Source organism: Staurois parvus, unplaced genomic scaffold (genome assembly GCF_062004578.1).
Source record: "Staurois parvus isolate SC_StPar_1 unplaced genomic scaffold, SC_StPar_1.0 ptg000198l, whole genome shotgun sequence".
NCBI classification, from domain to species: domain Eukaryota; kingdom Metazoa; phylum Chordata; class Amphibia; order Anura; family Ranidae; genus Staurois; species Staurois parvus.
The window spans coordinates 16,398,186-16,415,424 of record NW_028317994.1 but is presented as its reverse complement, the minus strand read 5'-3'; the positions used below and the strand labels follow the sequence as shown (position 1 = coordinate 16,415,424).

General features: G+C 41.7%; 1 long non-coding RNA gene across 1 annotated transcript in view; it reads left to right on the top strand.

The window, feature by feature from the left end:
* The window catches only part of LOC149461596 (uncharacterized), a 22,225-nt gene extending 4,986 nt beyond the window's left edge, over positions 1 to 17,239 (top strand). The window contains exons 2-3 of the long non-coding RNA XR_016312827.1: positions 16,875 to 16,957; positions 17,078 to 17,239. This is a non-coding gene — a long non-coding RNA (uncharacterized LOC149461596). The remainder of the gene's footprint in view (positions 1 to 16,874; positions 16,958 to 17,077) is intronic.

The following is a 17,239-nucleotide window of genomic DNA, read 5'->3' as shown; positions in this document are numbered from 1 at the left end:
TCAACATAGCAATTTAAACAATAAATCCTTATTCAATCCGAAAAATGTGGATAGTCATTATATTAATACTTTTAAAAAGTTAGTTACGAAAGATTTGGAAGCATTAAAAATAAAGACATTTAAGGAAGAAGCATTTCTGAGTAGAGGAATCAAAAGTTTAAATAGCAGGAAGAACATAGTTATAAGGCCTGCTTACAAGGGGGGAGGAATAGTGGTTCTTTCCAAAGAGTTTTATGAGACAGCTATGGATAATATGCTAAAAGATACAGAGACATATACAGTATTGAACAGTAATCCAACACGTACTTATAAGAAAACATTAGAGAAATTGATTATGGAAATAAGAAAGCTATATTGAATGATAAAGAAGCCAAGTATCTATCTCCCTCTATCTGTAGAATACCTGTTATATATTCTATACCCAAAATTCATAAAGACACACATAATCCACCTATTCAATGGAATAAACTCATTAACATCAAGATTGGGCGAGTACATCGACCAATTCTTGCAGTCTTTGGTAGAGCAAACAGAAGCATTTCTTAAGGATACGAAATGTGATAAAGTTAACGCAGGAATTGGAAGTAAATAATGACTTAATATTAAGTACAGCAGATGTGTCTTCACTGTACACAATTATAGGGCATGAAGGGGCATTAGAAGCGGCCGACTGGGCCTTAAAGAAATATTCTACCCTCCCTAATAAACAACACAAATATATTCTTAAATGTATAGACTTTTGCCTCAACCATAACTATTTTTGGTACCAGGATAAATATCTACAGATAAGGGGAGTGGCTATGGGCGCTAGATTCGCCCCAAGTATCGCCAATCTTTATATGGCGAAATGGTAAGAGGAAGTCATATTTACTAACAAACAAAAAGAAGTAGTCCTCTGCAAAAGATTTATCGATGATATTATAATATTTTGGAAAGGAAACGAATCCTCATTGGTAGAATTATATGAGAATTTAAACAGTAATAATAAAAATATATCATTGAGCTGGAATATAAGTAATAAAGAAATACACTTTTTAGATATTTGGTTTATTAATAGTGGCACACAAATATATACTAAAAATTATTTCAAAAAGACGGACCGTAATTCATATATATTCTTGTATTTTAGGACACTCCCACCAAATATGTGCCTTTGTACCTTTCATCCCACATCCCCCCCAACATAAAAGTGAACTCTCTGATCGTAAATTATGTGCCACATTGGGGGGAATATACTACCTTACTAGACATTTATAATTAATTTCTACTATATTCATATCATGTGCTAATTTAAATATTTTATTTTTTTCTTGTTCATTCAATTTTGTTCCAAGCTCCTTTTCCCACTTTTCCATGAACGGTGGCGGAACAGATCCAGATAACACTGTAAGGATTTTATATATACAAGAAATAACTTGTTTTTATATGTTATCCATACTAAAGAGTTTTTCAAATGGATACCCCGCTCTTAGTGGCTGCGGGAGCGCTGCAACAAAACGTCTTAATTGATAGTAATGCCACTCATTCAACATAGAAAATACTTCTGTCTTATCTTTTAAATCTAAAAAAGAACACAATTTCCCATTATCAGTGATATCTTTTAAACGTACATTTCTGTCTTTTTTCCATTTACCTGCAATATTCTCTTTCCCCGGGGGGGGGGGAAATTCTGTTCCCCCAATCGGTATTAACTGAATTTTACTCCCACCACCTTTGTTTATGAATTCTATCCCAAACCCTAAAAACATTCCGTGTTAAAATACTTGTGCTTTCAGAAGAAATGTGATACTGTTGTGGAAGCCAAATATTCTTATCTAATTGTGTCTCACTCAGTGTATTTTCTATCTTTACCCAACTCTTTCTCCCTGGATTGTATATCCAATCTGCTATTCGTGAAATCAGCACAGAACAACAATATCTCCTCAAATCCGGCACATTTAAACCCCCAATAATTCTGTCTCTACACAGTACTTTGTATTTAACTCTCGGTTTTTTACTGACCCTTATATATTTGAGTATCATCTTTTTTATAGTCTCAAAAAATTACCCCGATAAGTATATTGGAAGCATGTGAAATTTATACAGAATCTTTGGGACTAGCACCATCCTAACCATATTTATACGACCTATCCAAGAGTGATCCTATTGATCACTCCTCAATTCTTCCTTCAACTTATTTATCAATGGATTATAGTTTATCTGGTATATGTTCTTTAACCACTTGCCTACCAGGCACTTATACCCCCTTCCTTACCAGGCCAATTTTCAGCTTTCAGCGCTGCCGCACTTTGATTGACAATTGCGCGGTCATGCAACATTGTACCCATATGAAATTTTGATCATTTTTTTCTCACAAATAGAGCTTTCTTTTGGTGGTATTTAATCGCCACTGGGCGCTTTACTTTTTGCGCTATAAATTTTAAAAAGTGCAAAAAATTTGAAAAAAAAAGTTTATTTGTTTCTTTTATAAAATTTTTCAAACAGGTATTTTTTCTCCTTCACTGATTTGCGTTGATGAGGCGGCACTGATGGGCACTGATAGGCGGCACTGATGGGCACTGATAGGCAGCACTAAAGGGCACTGATAGGCAGTACTAATGAGGTGGCACGGATAGGCGGCACTGATAGACAGCACTAATTAGGGGTCACGGATAGGCGGCACTGATATGCAGAACTGATAGGCGGCACTGATAGGTGACACTGATGATGGGTACTGATAGACGGCACTGACTGGCATCACTTCTGGGCACTGACTGGCGGCACTGGCTGGCACAACCCCTGGGCACTGACTGGTGGCACTGACTGGCAGCACTGCTGGGCTGCACTGGTGGGTGGCACTGGTGGGCAGCACTGGTGGGTGGGCACAGGTGGGTGGCACTGGTGGGCACAGGTGGGTGGCACTGCTGGGCACATGTAGGTGGCACTTCTGGGCACAGGTAGGTGGCACTGCAGAGTGGCACAGGTGGGTGCACTGCTGGGCACAGGTGGGGGCACTGCTGGGAACGGGTGGGCGGGGCTAGTGGGCGCACTGCTGGGCGGAACTTGCGGGTGTCACTGCTGGGCACCGATCATCAGGGCACTGATCATCAGTGCCCTGATGATCGGTGCCGATCCCCGCTCTGACAACTGCCGGTTCTCGGCAGTACTTTCCTCACGATCTGACAGCATGAGGAAAGTGCAGCCGAGAACCGGCACTTGCATTTCCCTCTGATCAGCGTGTCATTGGACACCGCTGATCACGTGGTAAAAGGCCGGTGGGATCGGCCTTTCACCACATCACGTGATCAGCTGTGTCCGTAGGACACAGCGATCACGGAGATCGCCGGGTGCGCGCCCCCTGGGGCGCGCAGGAGAGCGCGTTCTGGGAGGACGTCATATGACGTCCACTCAGAACTGGCCGGCCGCGGTGAAGCCGTCATTCGGCTATGCGCGGTCGGCAAGAGGTTAACAAAGGAGTTAACTTTACACCTAAGTAATTCAGTTCCTTTTCTCTCCATACAAAGGGGAAGGCTTTCTGTAGGATTTGTTTGTCTTTCTTTGAAACAGTAATATTTAATATCTCAGTTTTTGAGGGGTTAATTTTCAAATTTGTTAGCTCTCCATAATGTTTTAAATGTTTAATTAGATTGGGTAAGGTTACTCTAGGGTTTACAATATAGAATAACATGGCAGCGTATGCCGCTACCTTATGTTCCATATCTCCTACCAAAATTCCCTTTACATCTATATTCCAGGGATATAACAGAGGAATATAACAAAAAGTAAAGGAGAAAGTGGACATCCCTGCCTTGTTCCGTTATACATTTTAAAGAACTGTGACAATGAGCCATTTACCTTCACCGCTACTGATGGGAAGCTACATAGCTTTTTTATCCATTGCAACATTCTGGGCCCAATTCCTAATGCTTCCAGTTTATCAAACATAAATCCCCAGTCTACCCTATTGAAGGCTTTTTCAGCATCAGTCGACAGCACTTAAACCGAATGATTCTCTTTCTTACTCTTTTGCAGAAGAAGCAACGATCTTAATCCATTATCCCTTCCCTCCCCCCCTGGGATAAAACTCACCTGATCTACGTGAATCTCGTTCGACATCAACTCTTTCATCCTATTTCCTAGGACCTTTGCATATAGTTTTATATCTCTATTTAATAGCGATATAGGTCTGTAACTGGGACAGATCTTTCCCCTCTTTCGGTATTCCTGTAATATATACCTGCAGTGATTCTTCTCTCATTTCCATTCCCTCGCCCAATGCATTCATGTACATACATGTCTTAGGTACAAGTAGTTCTTTAAATTTCCTATACTATCTCAAGGTGTATCCATCTGGTCCAGGGCTCTTTCCTGTAGCTGTGCTCTTTAATGCGGCATACATTTCCTCCTGCAATATTATCTAAAGCTGCTAATCTCTCTTCCTCTGGTCTAGGTAATCCAGCTTCCTCTAAATATACCTGCCTTTTTTTTCTTTCTTTCTCCCTCTGGTTCTTTAGAGTTCTTAGATTTTATAGCATATAATTTACTATAGTATTTTTGAAACGTTTTAGCGATTTCAGTGGTTGAAAGAAACATTTCTTCCTTCTCATCTTTTATTTTCTCTATATAATTTCTCAATTTCCTTTCCTTTAACCTTCTCATTAAATATTTCCCTGGTCTATTCCCCCACTGATAGCGTTCTTTTGCTGTTCTTTTCCTGTCCCATTAAATCTTTTAACTCTTCTCTTTTTTGGGTTTTCTTCTGTTGTACCTCTATTTCTATTTTTTTCAAATGTAATTCTAAATCAAATAATTCCTCTGTTAGTAACCTTATTTTCTTTCCCCATTCTTTCTTTTTTTAAGCCCCTATCGATATCAGGATTTCCCTAATGTATGCGCTTCCCAGACAGTTGCAACGGATTCCCCTTCTTTCTCATTAAATGTGAAATATAGTTCTAATTCCTTCTTTATTCTCTTATCCATCTCTACTTCCTGTATAAGCATCTTGTTAATCTCCACATACTACTTCTATTCCCTTCCCATCCTTAATCTCATTATGACAGGTGCATGGTCTGAAAATGACATCGCCTCAATATTGGAATTTAACATTGACTCCTGGGCCCTGATTCACTAAGATGTGAGTGTAATAGCAGAGACTGACCATTCAGGCAGACTCCGGTCAATCAATCAGTGGTCTGACCAGCGTCTAGCAAGCTCATTAACGAGCGTCTACTGACTACTTTGCCATTAGTGAATGAGGTATCCTGTCTGGCACATTTTTAGGTGCAATACCGGATATATTCGCTAGATGGCGCACAAGCGCGGGCTTTATTAACATTGGCGTTTTTCTGATAGAAAATTCTAATACAGCTGTACTATTACATTCTGAAAATTCTCTTTTGCTATTTTTTTTTTTTTGCTGTTTCTCCAAAATGATCAGGAAAGTATTGCATTTACTAATGAATGTCATACATTCTATTTTCAAATGTTAAACATTTTCACACTTATATCTCAAATAATTTATATACTTCTAATTTCCCAATATAGTTATATATCTTCATTCTCTTTAATCACATAACTATTCTATGTTAAAGACAAGTGCAGCGCTATAAATGCATGTGATCAATAATGAACGCATGTAAAAACCAAAAAGTGTAAAGAATTGCAATAATGATGTAAACTGGTAAATCGTGCTAAAATAAGTTCATATAATTATTCCTGAATAATGGAATGTCCTTGGTGTGAGAGTACCAACTCAGAGAGTGCCTATGAATGGCACATGTGTTCTCTCCGTGACGGACAGTAGTGCATGAACTCGTGAAAGGTAAACCACCCTTGGGACTGGTCTACACTCACCAGAACAAAAGTATTAATGTGCATGGGTTATACACATCGCACATCTGGGGGTGCAGCGGTATGCTGGCAGCTATGGGTTAGTCATCCAGCTCCATCCATCCATCCATCCATCCATCAGGGTGGGTGCCCAAATGGTCCTGGGGAGGAATTAGCTCAGCCACAGGAGCCAGAAAGGTGCTCAATAGTGTAGTACACTGTCACAGGGGTGGATGACCTTTCACGAGTTCATGCACTACTGTTCGTGGTTATATTTATCTTGTGTAATACCATTTTACTAGTCTATATCATTTGACCAGCGCTCGCTTTATCATTTTTAAACAATGTAACTATTCTACATTATAGCTCAAACTGTGTTTCCCACAGTGGTTTAGTGGTTAGAGCTCAGAACTTACAGCACTTGGGTCATGGGTTCTAATCCCAGTCTTGGCAACATCCCAAAAAAATGGAGATCAATTTTCTGGGTTGTGGCAGGAATATAGATCAATCAATTATGATTTTGCCTAGTGACTAGAAAGTGGATGAATGTTACTTGCGTACTGTTCTTCTGCCAATTAGGTCATGTGCAAGTTTCATGCCGTGTATATTTCATTGTAACTTTTTTCTCTTTTAAATCTGTCTCCTTATACAACTTGACCCCCTCCCCCACCCCATCATCACCTGTCCCATATGCAAATCTATGGATCACCGCCCCACTCTTTAACTATCTATTTACTGATCAAGTGAATGTGTCTCATTTTCTATCAGCTACAGCTCAGATCTCACATTATTATACAATTGCTGATTGTATCTCACCACTAGTCTGATTGAATTCACAATTCCTGGTCAGTCCTGTTCCCTGACCTCTAATAACCTTTAGGGCCAGTTCACACTACATGTGTTTCAGTTGCTTTTTCAGCATCACAAACGCACAGAAAGAAGGTTATATGGTTGTCAATGTCATAGTTCACATCAGCGCTGCATTGTTTCTGCACAGAACTGTACTGGAACACATTGAAACGTCCTTGAATGTACTAAAACGCACATGTCCCTAACTACATTGAATACAAAGAAAATAGAAAAAAATAAGTGGAAGGGATACAAAAATGCAATGTAAACATGTCCAAAACGCATCCAAAATGTACTGGAACACACTAAACATGCATGCCAAAAGGGCATGAAAAAACCCCATCAGGAACACATCTAGACTGTTTCTATAGTGTGAACCAGCCCTTAGGACTTGTTCACACCATTGGTGGTGCAGAAACGCATGCAAGAACACACATTTTCCAGCACAGCAAAGAAATGCAATGCCCTATGTAGATGTGCGCAGGTACCATGATGAAAACGTTGTTGCACCTACACACGTCTATTAAAAACAGCCCCATTCACAGCCACAAATACGCATGGCACCACACTATTGTGCGGTTAGGTGCGACACACTTGGAAAATAACATAAAAATAAGCCAACATGGCCAAAACATATCTTGAAAATATGGGGACTCTGATATCCGGCGACAGTCCGTTCACGAACGAGAAGCAATTCTGCACCCTAAAACCAACATAGAGGAAAGGGATGGTCAAATTGCTGTGCTGCTTCCAAACCACCTCTGGCATGCCAGGGTCATTATGCAGGTCCTCGATGCCAGTTCTTGCCTGCGGCCACAAAATATCCACTGGCCACAAGTGAAGGTGAGTGGAGGACGTGAAGGTGGATTTCTACCAGCTTCAACCGCAAGCAGTACCACTCCTGAAAAATGAGAGCAAATAATCATTGACACGTCATCATGACAGTCAATTCTCAGTGCAGGCTATCTAGAGTGTCTTTCCTTTTTAACCATTTCAAGAGTTCAAGGAAACATTCTTGGAGCATCTACTGTGTTTGGAAAGGCCAAAGGCCCCCCCCTCCCCCAGGCACACTAATGCTTATGCAGGCCATAGACGGGGAGAAAAACAGCCGATTTTTCTTTTAAAAAATGAAAAATCAGTTGTTCAAGCGGCCGACGTTACCAGCAATGGTAAAAAAAAAAATCGGCCGATTTTCATCCCATCTACAGCCGGCAAAAAGTGTCCCTGCAGAGAGCTCCGCTATTTCTTTGACAGTTCTTTGACATTTATAGCGGTTGCAACAATGTATTTGTATCCATTTCGGATACAGATGTTTTTATTCGGAAACAAATAGATACAATGTTGCAACCGCTGTAAATGTCAAGGAACTGTCAAAGAAATAGCGGAGCTCTCTGCAGGGACACTTTTTGCCATACTGGAATTCCTCTCATTTTTCATCCTTCTTCTTCCTCTTCTTCTTCCTCTTCTTCTTCATCATCATCCTCTTCTTCCTCTTCATCATCTTCTTCTTCTTCTTCTTCATCATCATCATCCTCTTCTTCATCATCTTCATCATCATCATCCTCTTCTTCTTTTTCTTCTTTTTGTCTTCCTCTTGCAGGTCACTGCTCATGTGCAGATTTTTTATCAGTAAAAAAATCGGCCGATTTGCCCATCATTGCCGCGAAAATCGGCCGATCGGCAAATTCGGCCGTTTTTTTCCAACTTTACCAAAAAAAAAAATCTGCCAAAATACCGAAAAACGGCCGAACAAATAGCCCACTAACGATCCGAAAATCGGCCGATTTTATTTTCGGCCGAAAAATCGGCCGATTTTCGACCCATCTATGGCCTGCATAAGATATGGTGTGGCCCTAGGGTCAATGTGTGTTTAGAATACTTCCAAAATGCACATACAAAAACACTACATCCAAATGCATGTTGCATTTCTATAGCATGTTAAACAGAAGAATAACGCACTTCCATAATGTTAACATGCGCAAGTAAAAATAGACCAAATCCACATCCTTTTATTCTGGCTTCACATACATGCATTGTGGTCTAACACCGCACTCCTGGGCAAATCACATGCAATTTGTGTGCGTTGCAATTAGAGACAAACATTTTGCACACCTCAAATTGCACCGCATCCGGGCCAAAAATGTGCAGGACCCTTTTTCAGGGTATGCACATGGGTGTGAATAGGCATGCCATCCAATTTGGCAAATCGCAATACGCTTTGTGTACCAATATTGGTGTGTTGGTAACTTCACCTAGAAAGCCGCAGCAGGTGGCATGAAGGGGTTGCGGTTGTGATGCGGTGCAGCGCTTGCACAGAAAACACTGCAAATTTCACATCGCATCTGTGTGACACCAGAATGTGCCAATATGTGGCTTGACAAAGCACAGTGGTCAGTGCAGATTATTTTCAATCCATGTTTTTTTACACTTTTCATTCACTGGTTTAACTCAGGTGATCATTAATCACAATTATCTCCGGAGATCACATGCAGCCCCTCAACCATCTACACATATCTCTGGAAATCTATACAGATCTCCTTGAAAAAAAGTCTCCTCTCCTCTTCGGAAAACAATTGTCCTCCACCTCATAAACAGGGGGACAGAGAAGACTTCTCCTTGATAACTAAAATCAGATGAATTATCTGTGCTTAATAAACATACACCAATACTGCAAATGCATTGTACTGTCCAAGGCATTGCACACTAACGCATTGCACACTAGAAATGTCAAATGCGTTAGTGTGTACAGTGCATGAGTGTAAAATGCTTTAGTGCACACTGCAGTGTACAACGCATTGCACACTGTAATACTCTGTACAAAGTAATACCGTGTACACCCACACATTGTAGACTGTAATGCACTGTACTCTGTCATGCAGGATGGAGCAATGCATTGCACACTGTGATACCGTGTACACCCACACATTGTAGACTGTAATGCACTGTACACTGTAATACCGTGTACACCCACACATTGTAGAATGTAATGCACTGTACTCTGTCATGCAGGATGGAGCAACGCATTGCACACTGTGATACCGTGTACACCCACACATTGTAGACTGTAATGCACTGTACACTGTAATACCGTGTACACCCACACATTGTAGACTGTAATGCACTGTACACTGTCATGCAGGCTGGAGCTACGCATTGCACACTGTGATACGCTGTCCACTGTCATGCAGAATCCAGCAACGCATTGCACACTGTTATACCATGTACACCAACACATTGTAGAATGTAATGCATTATACGCAGTATACATGTCCAGATATTCAAAGATTAGCCATGAAGGCCTAGCTGGTTACCTATTTGGCGACCGCAGATAGCCGAATAACGCTACACTGCATCCAGGCAGCTCTGGGAGGGTATCATATGACATCCTGGCAGAACGCGCTCTCCATGATTGCTGTGTCCTAAGGACACAGCTGATCACGTGATGTGGTAAAGACCAATCACAGCGGCTTTTTACCATGTGATCAGCCATGTCCAATGACACGCTGATCACCGGGAAATGCATTTGCCGGGTCTTGGCTGCACTTTCATCACGCTGTCAGAATGTGTGGAAAGTACTGCCGAGAACCAGCAGTTATCAAAGCAGGGGTCGGCCCCGATGATCAGTGCCCACCTGTGGCCAGCAGTGCCGCCTCATCAACGCACATCAGTGTTGCTAAATTACCAGTTTACCAAATGTTATAATATAAACAGACTTTTATTCATTATGAGCTATTTTGTGGTTTATCGAGCAAAAAGTGAAACTCACAGCAGCAAGTCAATACCACCCAAAGAAAGCTCTATTTGTCTGAAAAAACTGATACAAATTTAAGATGGGTACAATGTGGCATGACCGCACAATTGTCATTCAAAGGGTAACAGTGCAGAAAGATGAAAATTGGCCAGGACAGGAAGGGGGTATGAGTACCCAGTAGGCAAGTGGTTAATATAATTGACCCATCAATACCCAGGAGCTAATGTACAGATAAGTAGCATGTGCACCAAGTGAGATTCTGCTAGGCCCCACCCACAAAATTACAATTACTTGTCCCTCACATGTTATAAACATATTTGCAATGGCCACAGTTACTTTACATATAAGGATCATCTCCTCAGTTGAGAACTGTGCTCTCGCCATGTCCAAATACCAATAAAGTTATCAAAATTTTCAACCAACACAAAACCTCCAACCACTTCTCATCCACTTACACTCCCCACAACCACTTCCGGGTGCGTGCGCACCAGATGACGGACTTCCAGGAGGATAGCTGCTCGTGCGCCATGGGGGACACCTGTTTGGCGTTTATTTGTGCACGATCGCGCATATCTATGCACGATCGCTCATTTCTATGCACGGCTATGATAGCTTTCGCGAATGTATGTTTTAGTGATTTTTCTTTTTAAACCTTGGCTAATATATATTTGTTGCCAAAGGCCAAAAATCAACATACAGTGGGGACTATTTTATTACTGTAAATCAAATTGTAGAAAACCTGTAGCTGGCTGCACAGTGAATGTGACATATTCATTAGTACATAACAATATTGTGGTGCAAGCAGGTTTTTTATTTTTTTGTTTGGTTTTGAAAAAGCCAGTTTGCACCCACTTGCATATTCATGCTCTTACAAGCTACATTTGAGCAGATTATATAAGTATACAAAGTAACTATTAAGGTTGTTCATATATTGAACATAAAATAAACACAAAAACATCGGTGAAACATTTATTGATCAAATATATCTTCATTTATTAGGTCAGCAGGAACAAGTAGGTACAGTCAATATCTTGGTGAGTCACAAAAATAGGATTGATGTGGCAAAAATAAAACACTCCTGCTCATAAGAGCTTACAATCTAAAGATACTTCTAATGAACTGTGTGTGCTCAGGTTATAGCAGGAAACAAAGGGGAAGATGAATCAAGTAACATTTTCGTGCACATAAGGTTTACTTACACAATCATTTAGTATAAAGATCCATTCACAAAAAAAGTCTACACATCAAAATATAAAGAAAACAAGACATATGTGAAAAACCCCTCCCACCTCTACAAACACCCTACACATACATTTGTCAGCAGGTGTGTAAGAAAAAAGCATTTGAGTCTAAATAAGCAAGCAAAATTAAAACAAGAGCAGATTTTAAACAAAACGATTGACATGTGTGAGGCTTTCAATGCAAAGAGAAAAAAACACAATCATTGTGCAATAACACACAAACACACTTTACAAGGCCAAAAATATGCAAACATTTCCAGCCCACTTCCAAACACAGCCTGAGTGGTGTCTGGGGCAATTCAGCACAAAATCTCTTCCTCCCCCAATCCACTACAAGCAAGGACTTAGTCACAAACCACCCGGCCTAGTAACAGGCCAAATCACTCCCTACTGCACATCTTTATATAAGCTAGGTTGTATTTGGAGCACGCCAAACAAGGCCCCACACCCAATGAAGCCACACCCACCACTGACCTTAGTTTGGTCAGTGAAAGTGTTTTCACCTGATGAATCCGCTTCCTACCTGCATTAACCCTTGGTATACAGGCCCCACAAATCAGAAAGATATATACAGTGAAATGTACGTGTGCAGCATACATTGAGCAGGGATGTGAAAGGGAACCCCAATTGGAACCTTTATTGCTACTATGGTCACAATTCCCTCCAGATTCTCGCATGAGTTAAGACAGTCACATGACCACATCTTGTATGCAATACTGAAAATGACAAATCGATTTGACTAGTATGGTGAATTTCCCATCAATTGGTAAAACACTCCAGAAATCAAACATCACCAAACATTACACTCTGGGCAAAGCTGATTTACAAATCATGCAACTTACAGTAAAGTTGACCATTTCAATGCAATTTTCAAGACATCTGACACAGATCTCTATGCAAATTGCCACTAAAGTAGTACATGTACTACTATAGAAATCAGTGTTTGAAACGCACCCATGTGGTCACTCTAATAGCAGACAATAGGGTGCGACTTTGCAGACGATTTACAACTTGCATGTTGTGCAAATCACATGCCAAGTCCCACTCAATGAGCACGCTATTGGAGCGTTCATATTGTTGTGGTTCAAACTTGGTAGGAGCCGCAAGTAATAATAGAGTAATGAATACACTACTTTTCATGCAATTTGCTGAGAGATCGATGTCGAATGTCTTGCAAATTGCACTTGAAATCACCATGTACCCCGACTTTGAAATCATGCAACTTCTATGCAAGTCACATGATGTGACTGTGGCGTCAATAACACCACTTAGAAATCTGCTTTAATGTGACCGGGTAGCCCCCAGTAACATTGTTTGCGATTGCCATGCAATTGGCATGACAGGCGACTTGCAAATCGTAGACCAAGTCGCACCCTATTGGCCACTGTAGGCTCTGTTCACATCCAATTGGATTGTGAACTCGTGCAACTTCACTGTAAGTTGGACAATTGCCGCATCGGATTAGATGTGACAGTGGTGTTGGCCCCCAGTAACATTGGGTGCAATTTGCCATGCAAAGAGCAAGCTGCTGGCCATGCCAATCACATGACAAGTCACATCCAGGGTGTGCAATTTCAGGTGCGATTTGTGCATTGACATCGTACCTGATATTGGATATAATGAATGTGAGTGTATTAACATACACCATTTGTTGCAGCGAGAGTTCAAAGGTATTTGAGAATTGTGGCCATTTATTAGCAATTTAACATCTAGACTCAAATAGAAATCGCAATGCTACACACAATTGAAAACACAACTAGTTAGTAATTCTCTAGAAAACACAGTAAAATTGGCAACTTAAAGAGTAATTTTCAATTGCATATAGTGTGAGCGAAGCAGGAAAATCAACAAAGGAAATAAATCTTTGAAGGCGTGCGGTACCTGCCTGCTGGGATAAGGGTCTGCTATGCATTTGGGGGAAAAATGCACGCCAGGATTTGTGACAAGTTTGATGTGTGGATTCACCAACCGAGTCTTTTCTCTCTCGCTCACTTTTCTGAATGTCTCTCTTTATCACTCCTCAGTATGTATCTCTCGCTCACTCTTCTTCGTCTCACTGGCTCGCTCTTCTCTCTCGCTCACTCTTCTTCGTCTCACTGGCTCGCTCTTCTCTCTCGCTCACTCTTCTGAATGTCTCTCTTTATCACTCTTCATATGTATCTCTTGCGCACTCTTCTTCGTCTCACTCTTCTCTCTCTCTGTCAGCTCTTTGCTTGCCAAATCCTTCACAAAAGTGGGTGGAGTGTAAACCATCATTATCAGATCTATTAGTGATTCAGGCCCTTATCTTATACCATTGTATGACATTCACATAAGGTGCAGCTTTGAAGGTGTTTCAACAGACAAGGCCTCATTCTAATTCACATTTTAGGGATCATTTAGACAGAATGCAAAGATGTTGCCAGAACATGTATGTGAAGACAGCCACACACGGAGATCATGCTACTACCTCGCCGGGGTTGGGATTCGAACCGACAACCCTAGAGTTGTGAGGCAGCAGTGCTAACCACTAACCCACGGAGCTACATTGCTAACCCAGCCTGTATTTCTGTGCTGTGAATCAATCCTAGGTCCCTGGGCATGGTCAGTTTAACTAGCCAGATATCTCCAATGTGACACAAATGTTGTGCTATGTTGCCAATTCACATGTATGATGGTTCTATGTATCCCAATACAAAGGATTGCAATACTAATACAGGCGTACCTCGGTTTACCAACGCCTCAGGGAACGTCATATTTGGGGTACAAATGCCAAACCATTTCAGTTAATTGGTCTGTTTACAAATGTTTGAATAATTGGGCATGTGGCCTGGTATGGTTCAGGAGGGGGGGAGGCGCTCGCTCGTCCCCCCCCCCCTTTCCTGACCTGCCGGGCTGCATGCTCGGATAAGTATGTGTTATGGATTTTGGGGGGTACCCCATGCTGTTTTTTATTTAATTTCAGCGTGGAGGTACCCCTTAACATCCATACGAGACCCGAAGGGCTTAGTATGGATGGGAGGGGGGACCCCACGCCAGTTATTTAAAGAACTGTTTCTAAATCCCTGCAATACTTTGACATTCAACTGTCAGTGGGGAAATCCGCCGACAGCTGAAACATGAGCGCTGCATTGGTTTTCACTACTAAAACGCCGCATGAGTTGATAACATAACTCATGCGGGATTGTAGGAGCGACAGCCATGAGTTAATGTTTCATCTGTCAGCGGGGTTCCCCACTGACAGCTGAATGTAAAATAATTCCCTTTATTGCATAAATAATAGAAAAAAAGCGTGGGTCCCCCCTCCCATCTGTACCAAGCCCTTCGGATCTAGTATGGATATTAAGGGGGAACTCCACGTCGAAATGTAAAAAAAAAAACAGCGTGGGTCCCCTCAATATCCATACCAGACCCTTATCCAAGCATGCAGCCCGGCAGGTCAGGGAAGGGGGGGGGGACGAGCGAGCACCCCCCCTCCTGAACCATACCAGGCCACATGCCCTCAACATGGGGGGGGTGCTTTGGGGCAGGGGGGGCTCCCCCCCCAAAGCACCTTGTCCCCATGTTGATGAGGACAAGGGCCTCTTCCCCACAACCCTGGCCGGTGGTTGTGGGGGTCTGCGGGCGGGGGGCTTATCAGAATCTGGAAGCCCCCTTTAACAAGGGGGCCCCCAGATCCCGCCCCCCCCCTACGTGAATGATTCTGCGGTACACGGTCCGCAGACTCATTCACAAAAAAACTAAGTGTGGTGTAAAAAAAACACAGTACAGGGTCTTTGACAAGTCCTTTATTAAAACAATGTCCCCCGAAGTAGATCCAACGTCAATCACGGCGGCGGCGGCGGCGGCAGGGACCCGAAAAAAGAAAAAAAAAAAAAAAAGGTTCCGCTCCAGTCCGAGGCTTCCAGCCTAGTGAAGAAGAGGCTAGCTGACAGTTCTTATATAGGTATGGGGCGGGGCCAGCCGGGCACATCATCCCCGCCCCTTACCTATTTGAGAAATGTCACCCTGTCTCTCCACTGAGGCTAACTAGCTGAATGCAGGAGACAGTCTGACATTTCTTATATAGGTATGGGGCGGGGCCAGCCGGGAACAGCAAGCATGTGACATGGGGCGGGTCACTCAGATGATGTCCCCGGCTGGCCCCGCCCCATACCTATATAAGAACTGTCAGCTAGCCTCTTCTTCACTAGGCTGGAAGCCTCCGACGGGAGCGTAACTTTTATTTTTTTTTTCGGGTCCCTGCCGCCGCCGCGATTGACGTTGGATAAGGGTCTGGTATGGATATTGAGGGGACCCACGCTGTTTTTTTTTTAAATTTCAGCATGGAGTTCCCCCTTGATATCCATACCAGACCCGAAGGGCTTGGTATGGATGAGAGGGGGGACCCACGCTGTTATTTTTATTTTATTTTTTTTTATTGCGGACCTTTATTTTTACATTCAGCTTTCAAAATAAATTTTATCTAGACCTTCAAAATAAGTAAAATCATAACAGAAATAATTATAAAGGATAAGAAACAAAAATATAATCACTAAAACGAAGGAAATCTAATTAGATTACATGAAGATATGCTTAATGCTGTTTATTAAACACAGTAGTCGCGACCGAGTGCCGGCTGTCAGAGGAATCCACAATCAGATTCACTATTAGTCAGTGGCTAAAAAGCAAACGCCCATGGCAGAGGACTAAAATGTGTTCTGCACATGCTCAGTTCTATCTGCCAAAGACACTGCACGGGCATCTAGATTTTTACTGTGTCGATTTCCTTGAGAAAAACGTTTTTTAACACATTCTTAATTTTTTTGGAAATAGCAGATATTGTTTAAAGTGAAGTCCTGATATTTGGCAAAGCAAATTTCTAAGTGAACATGTCTCTACAGTGATTTTTCATGGTGTTAGACGTGCTTCTTAGCAAGTCTGCTTTTGTGAGTCTGATTCCGGGCGTGTGTCTTTTTGTGAATTAGATTGGGCGTCTGCTTATGGGCTCTGCTCAATAGTGAATTAGGTTGCAGGGTCAAAAATGGACGGACGCCCATGAAAATTGGGCTTAAGCCCATAAATATGCGCCCACGCCCAATAGTGAATCAGGGCCCAAGAGTCTATGTTCTATCATTATGTAGTACAATCTTGAGTACATCCTGTGTGCTGGCGAGAAGAAGGTATAATCTCTATCTCTTGGATGTTTAATTCTCCACGAATCCATCAACTGACACTGATGTAACATTTATTTTACTGTCTTTAAGCTTCTACCTCCCTCTCTCTGCGCCCACGATGATGTATCCATCCAAGAATCCATGCAGAAATTAAAGTCTCCTGCCACAATCAGGTATCCCCTTTTGAAATCTAGAAGTTTTCTTAATAGGCCCTCCAAATATATCATTGATTTCTTATTAGGACAGTAAATATTTGCTAATGTATATTCTATTCCTTGTAATTTCTCTTTCAGAAATAGGAACCAACCTTCTGGATCTACCAATCTATCTTCCACCATGAATCTTAAATTTTTTGCTAGCCCAATTGCTACCCCTTTTGTGTGTTTTATAGGTGAATCAGCATAATACCATGTTGGGTAATATTTAGAAGTAAACGTAACATTTGTATCCTGTTA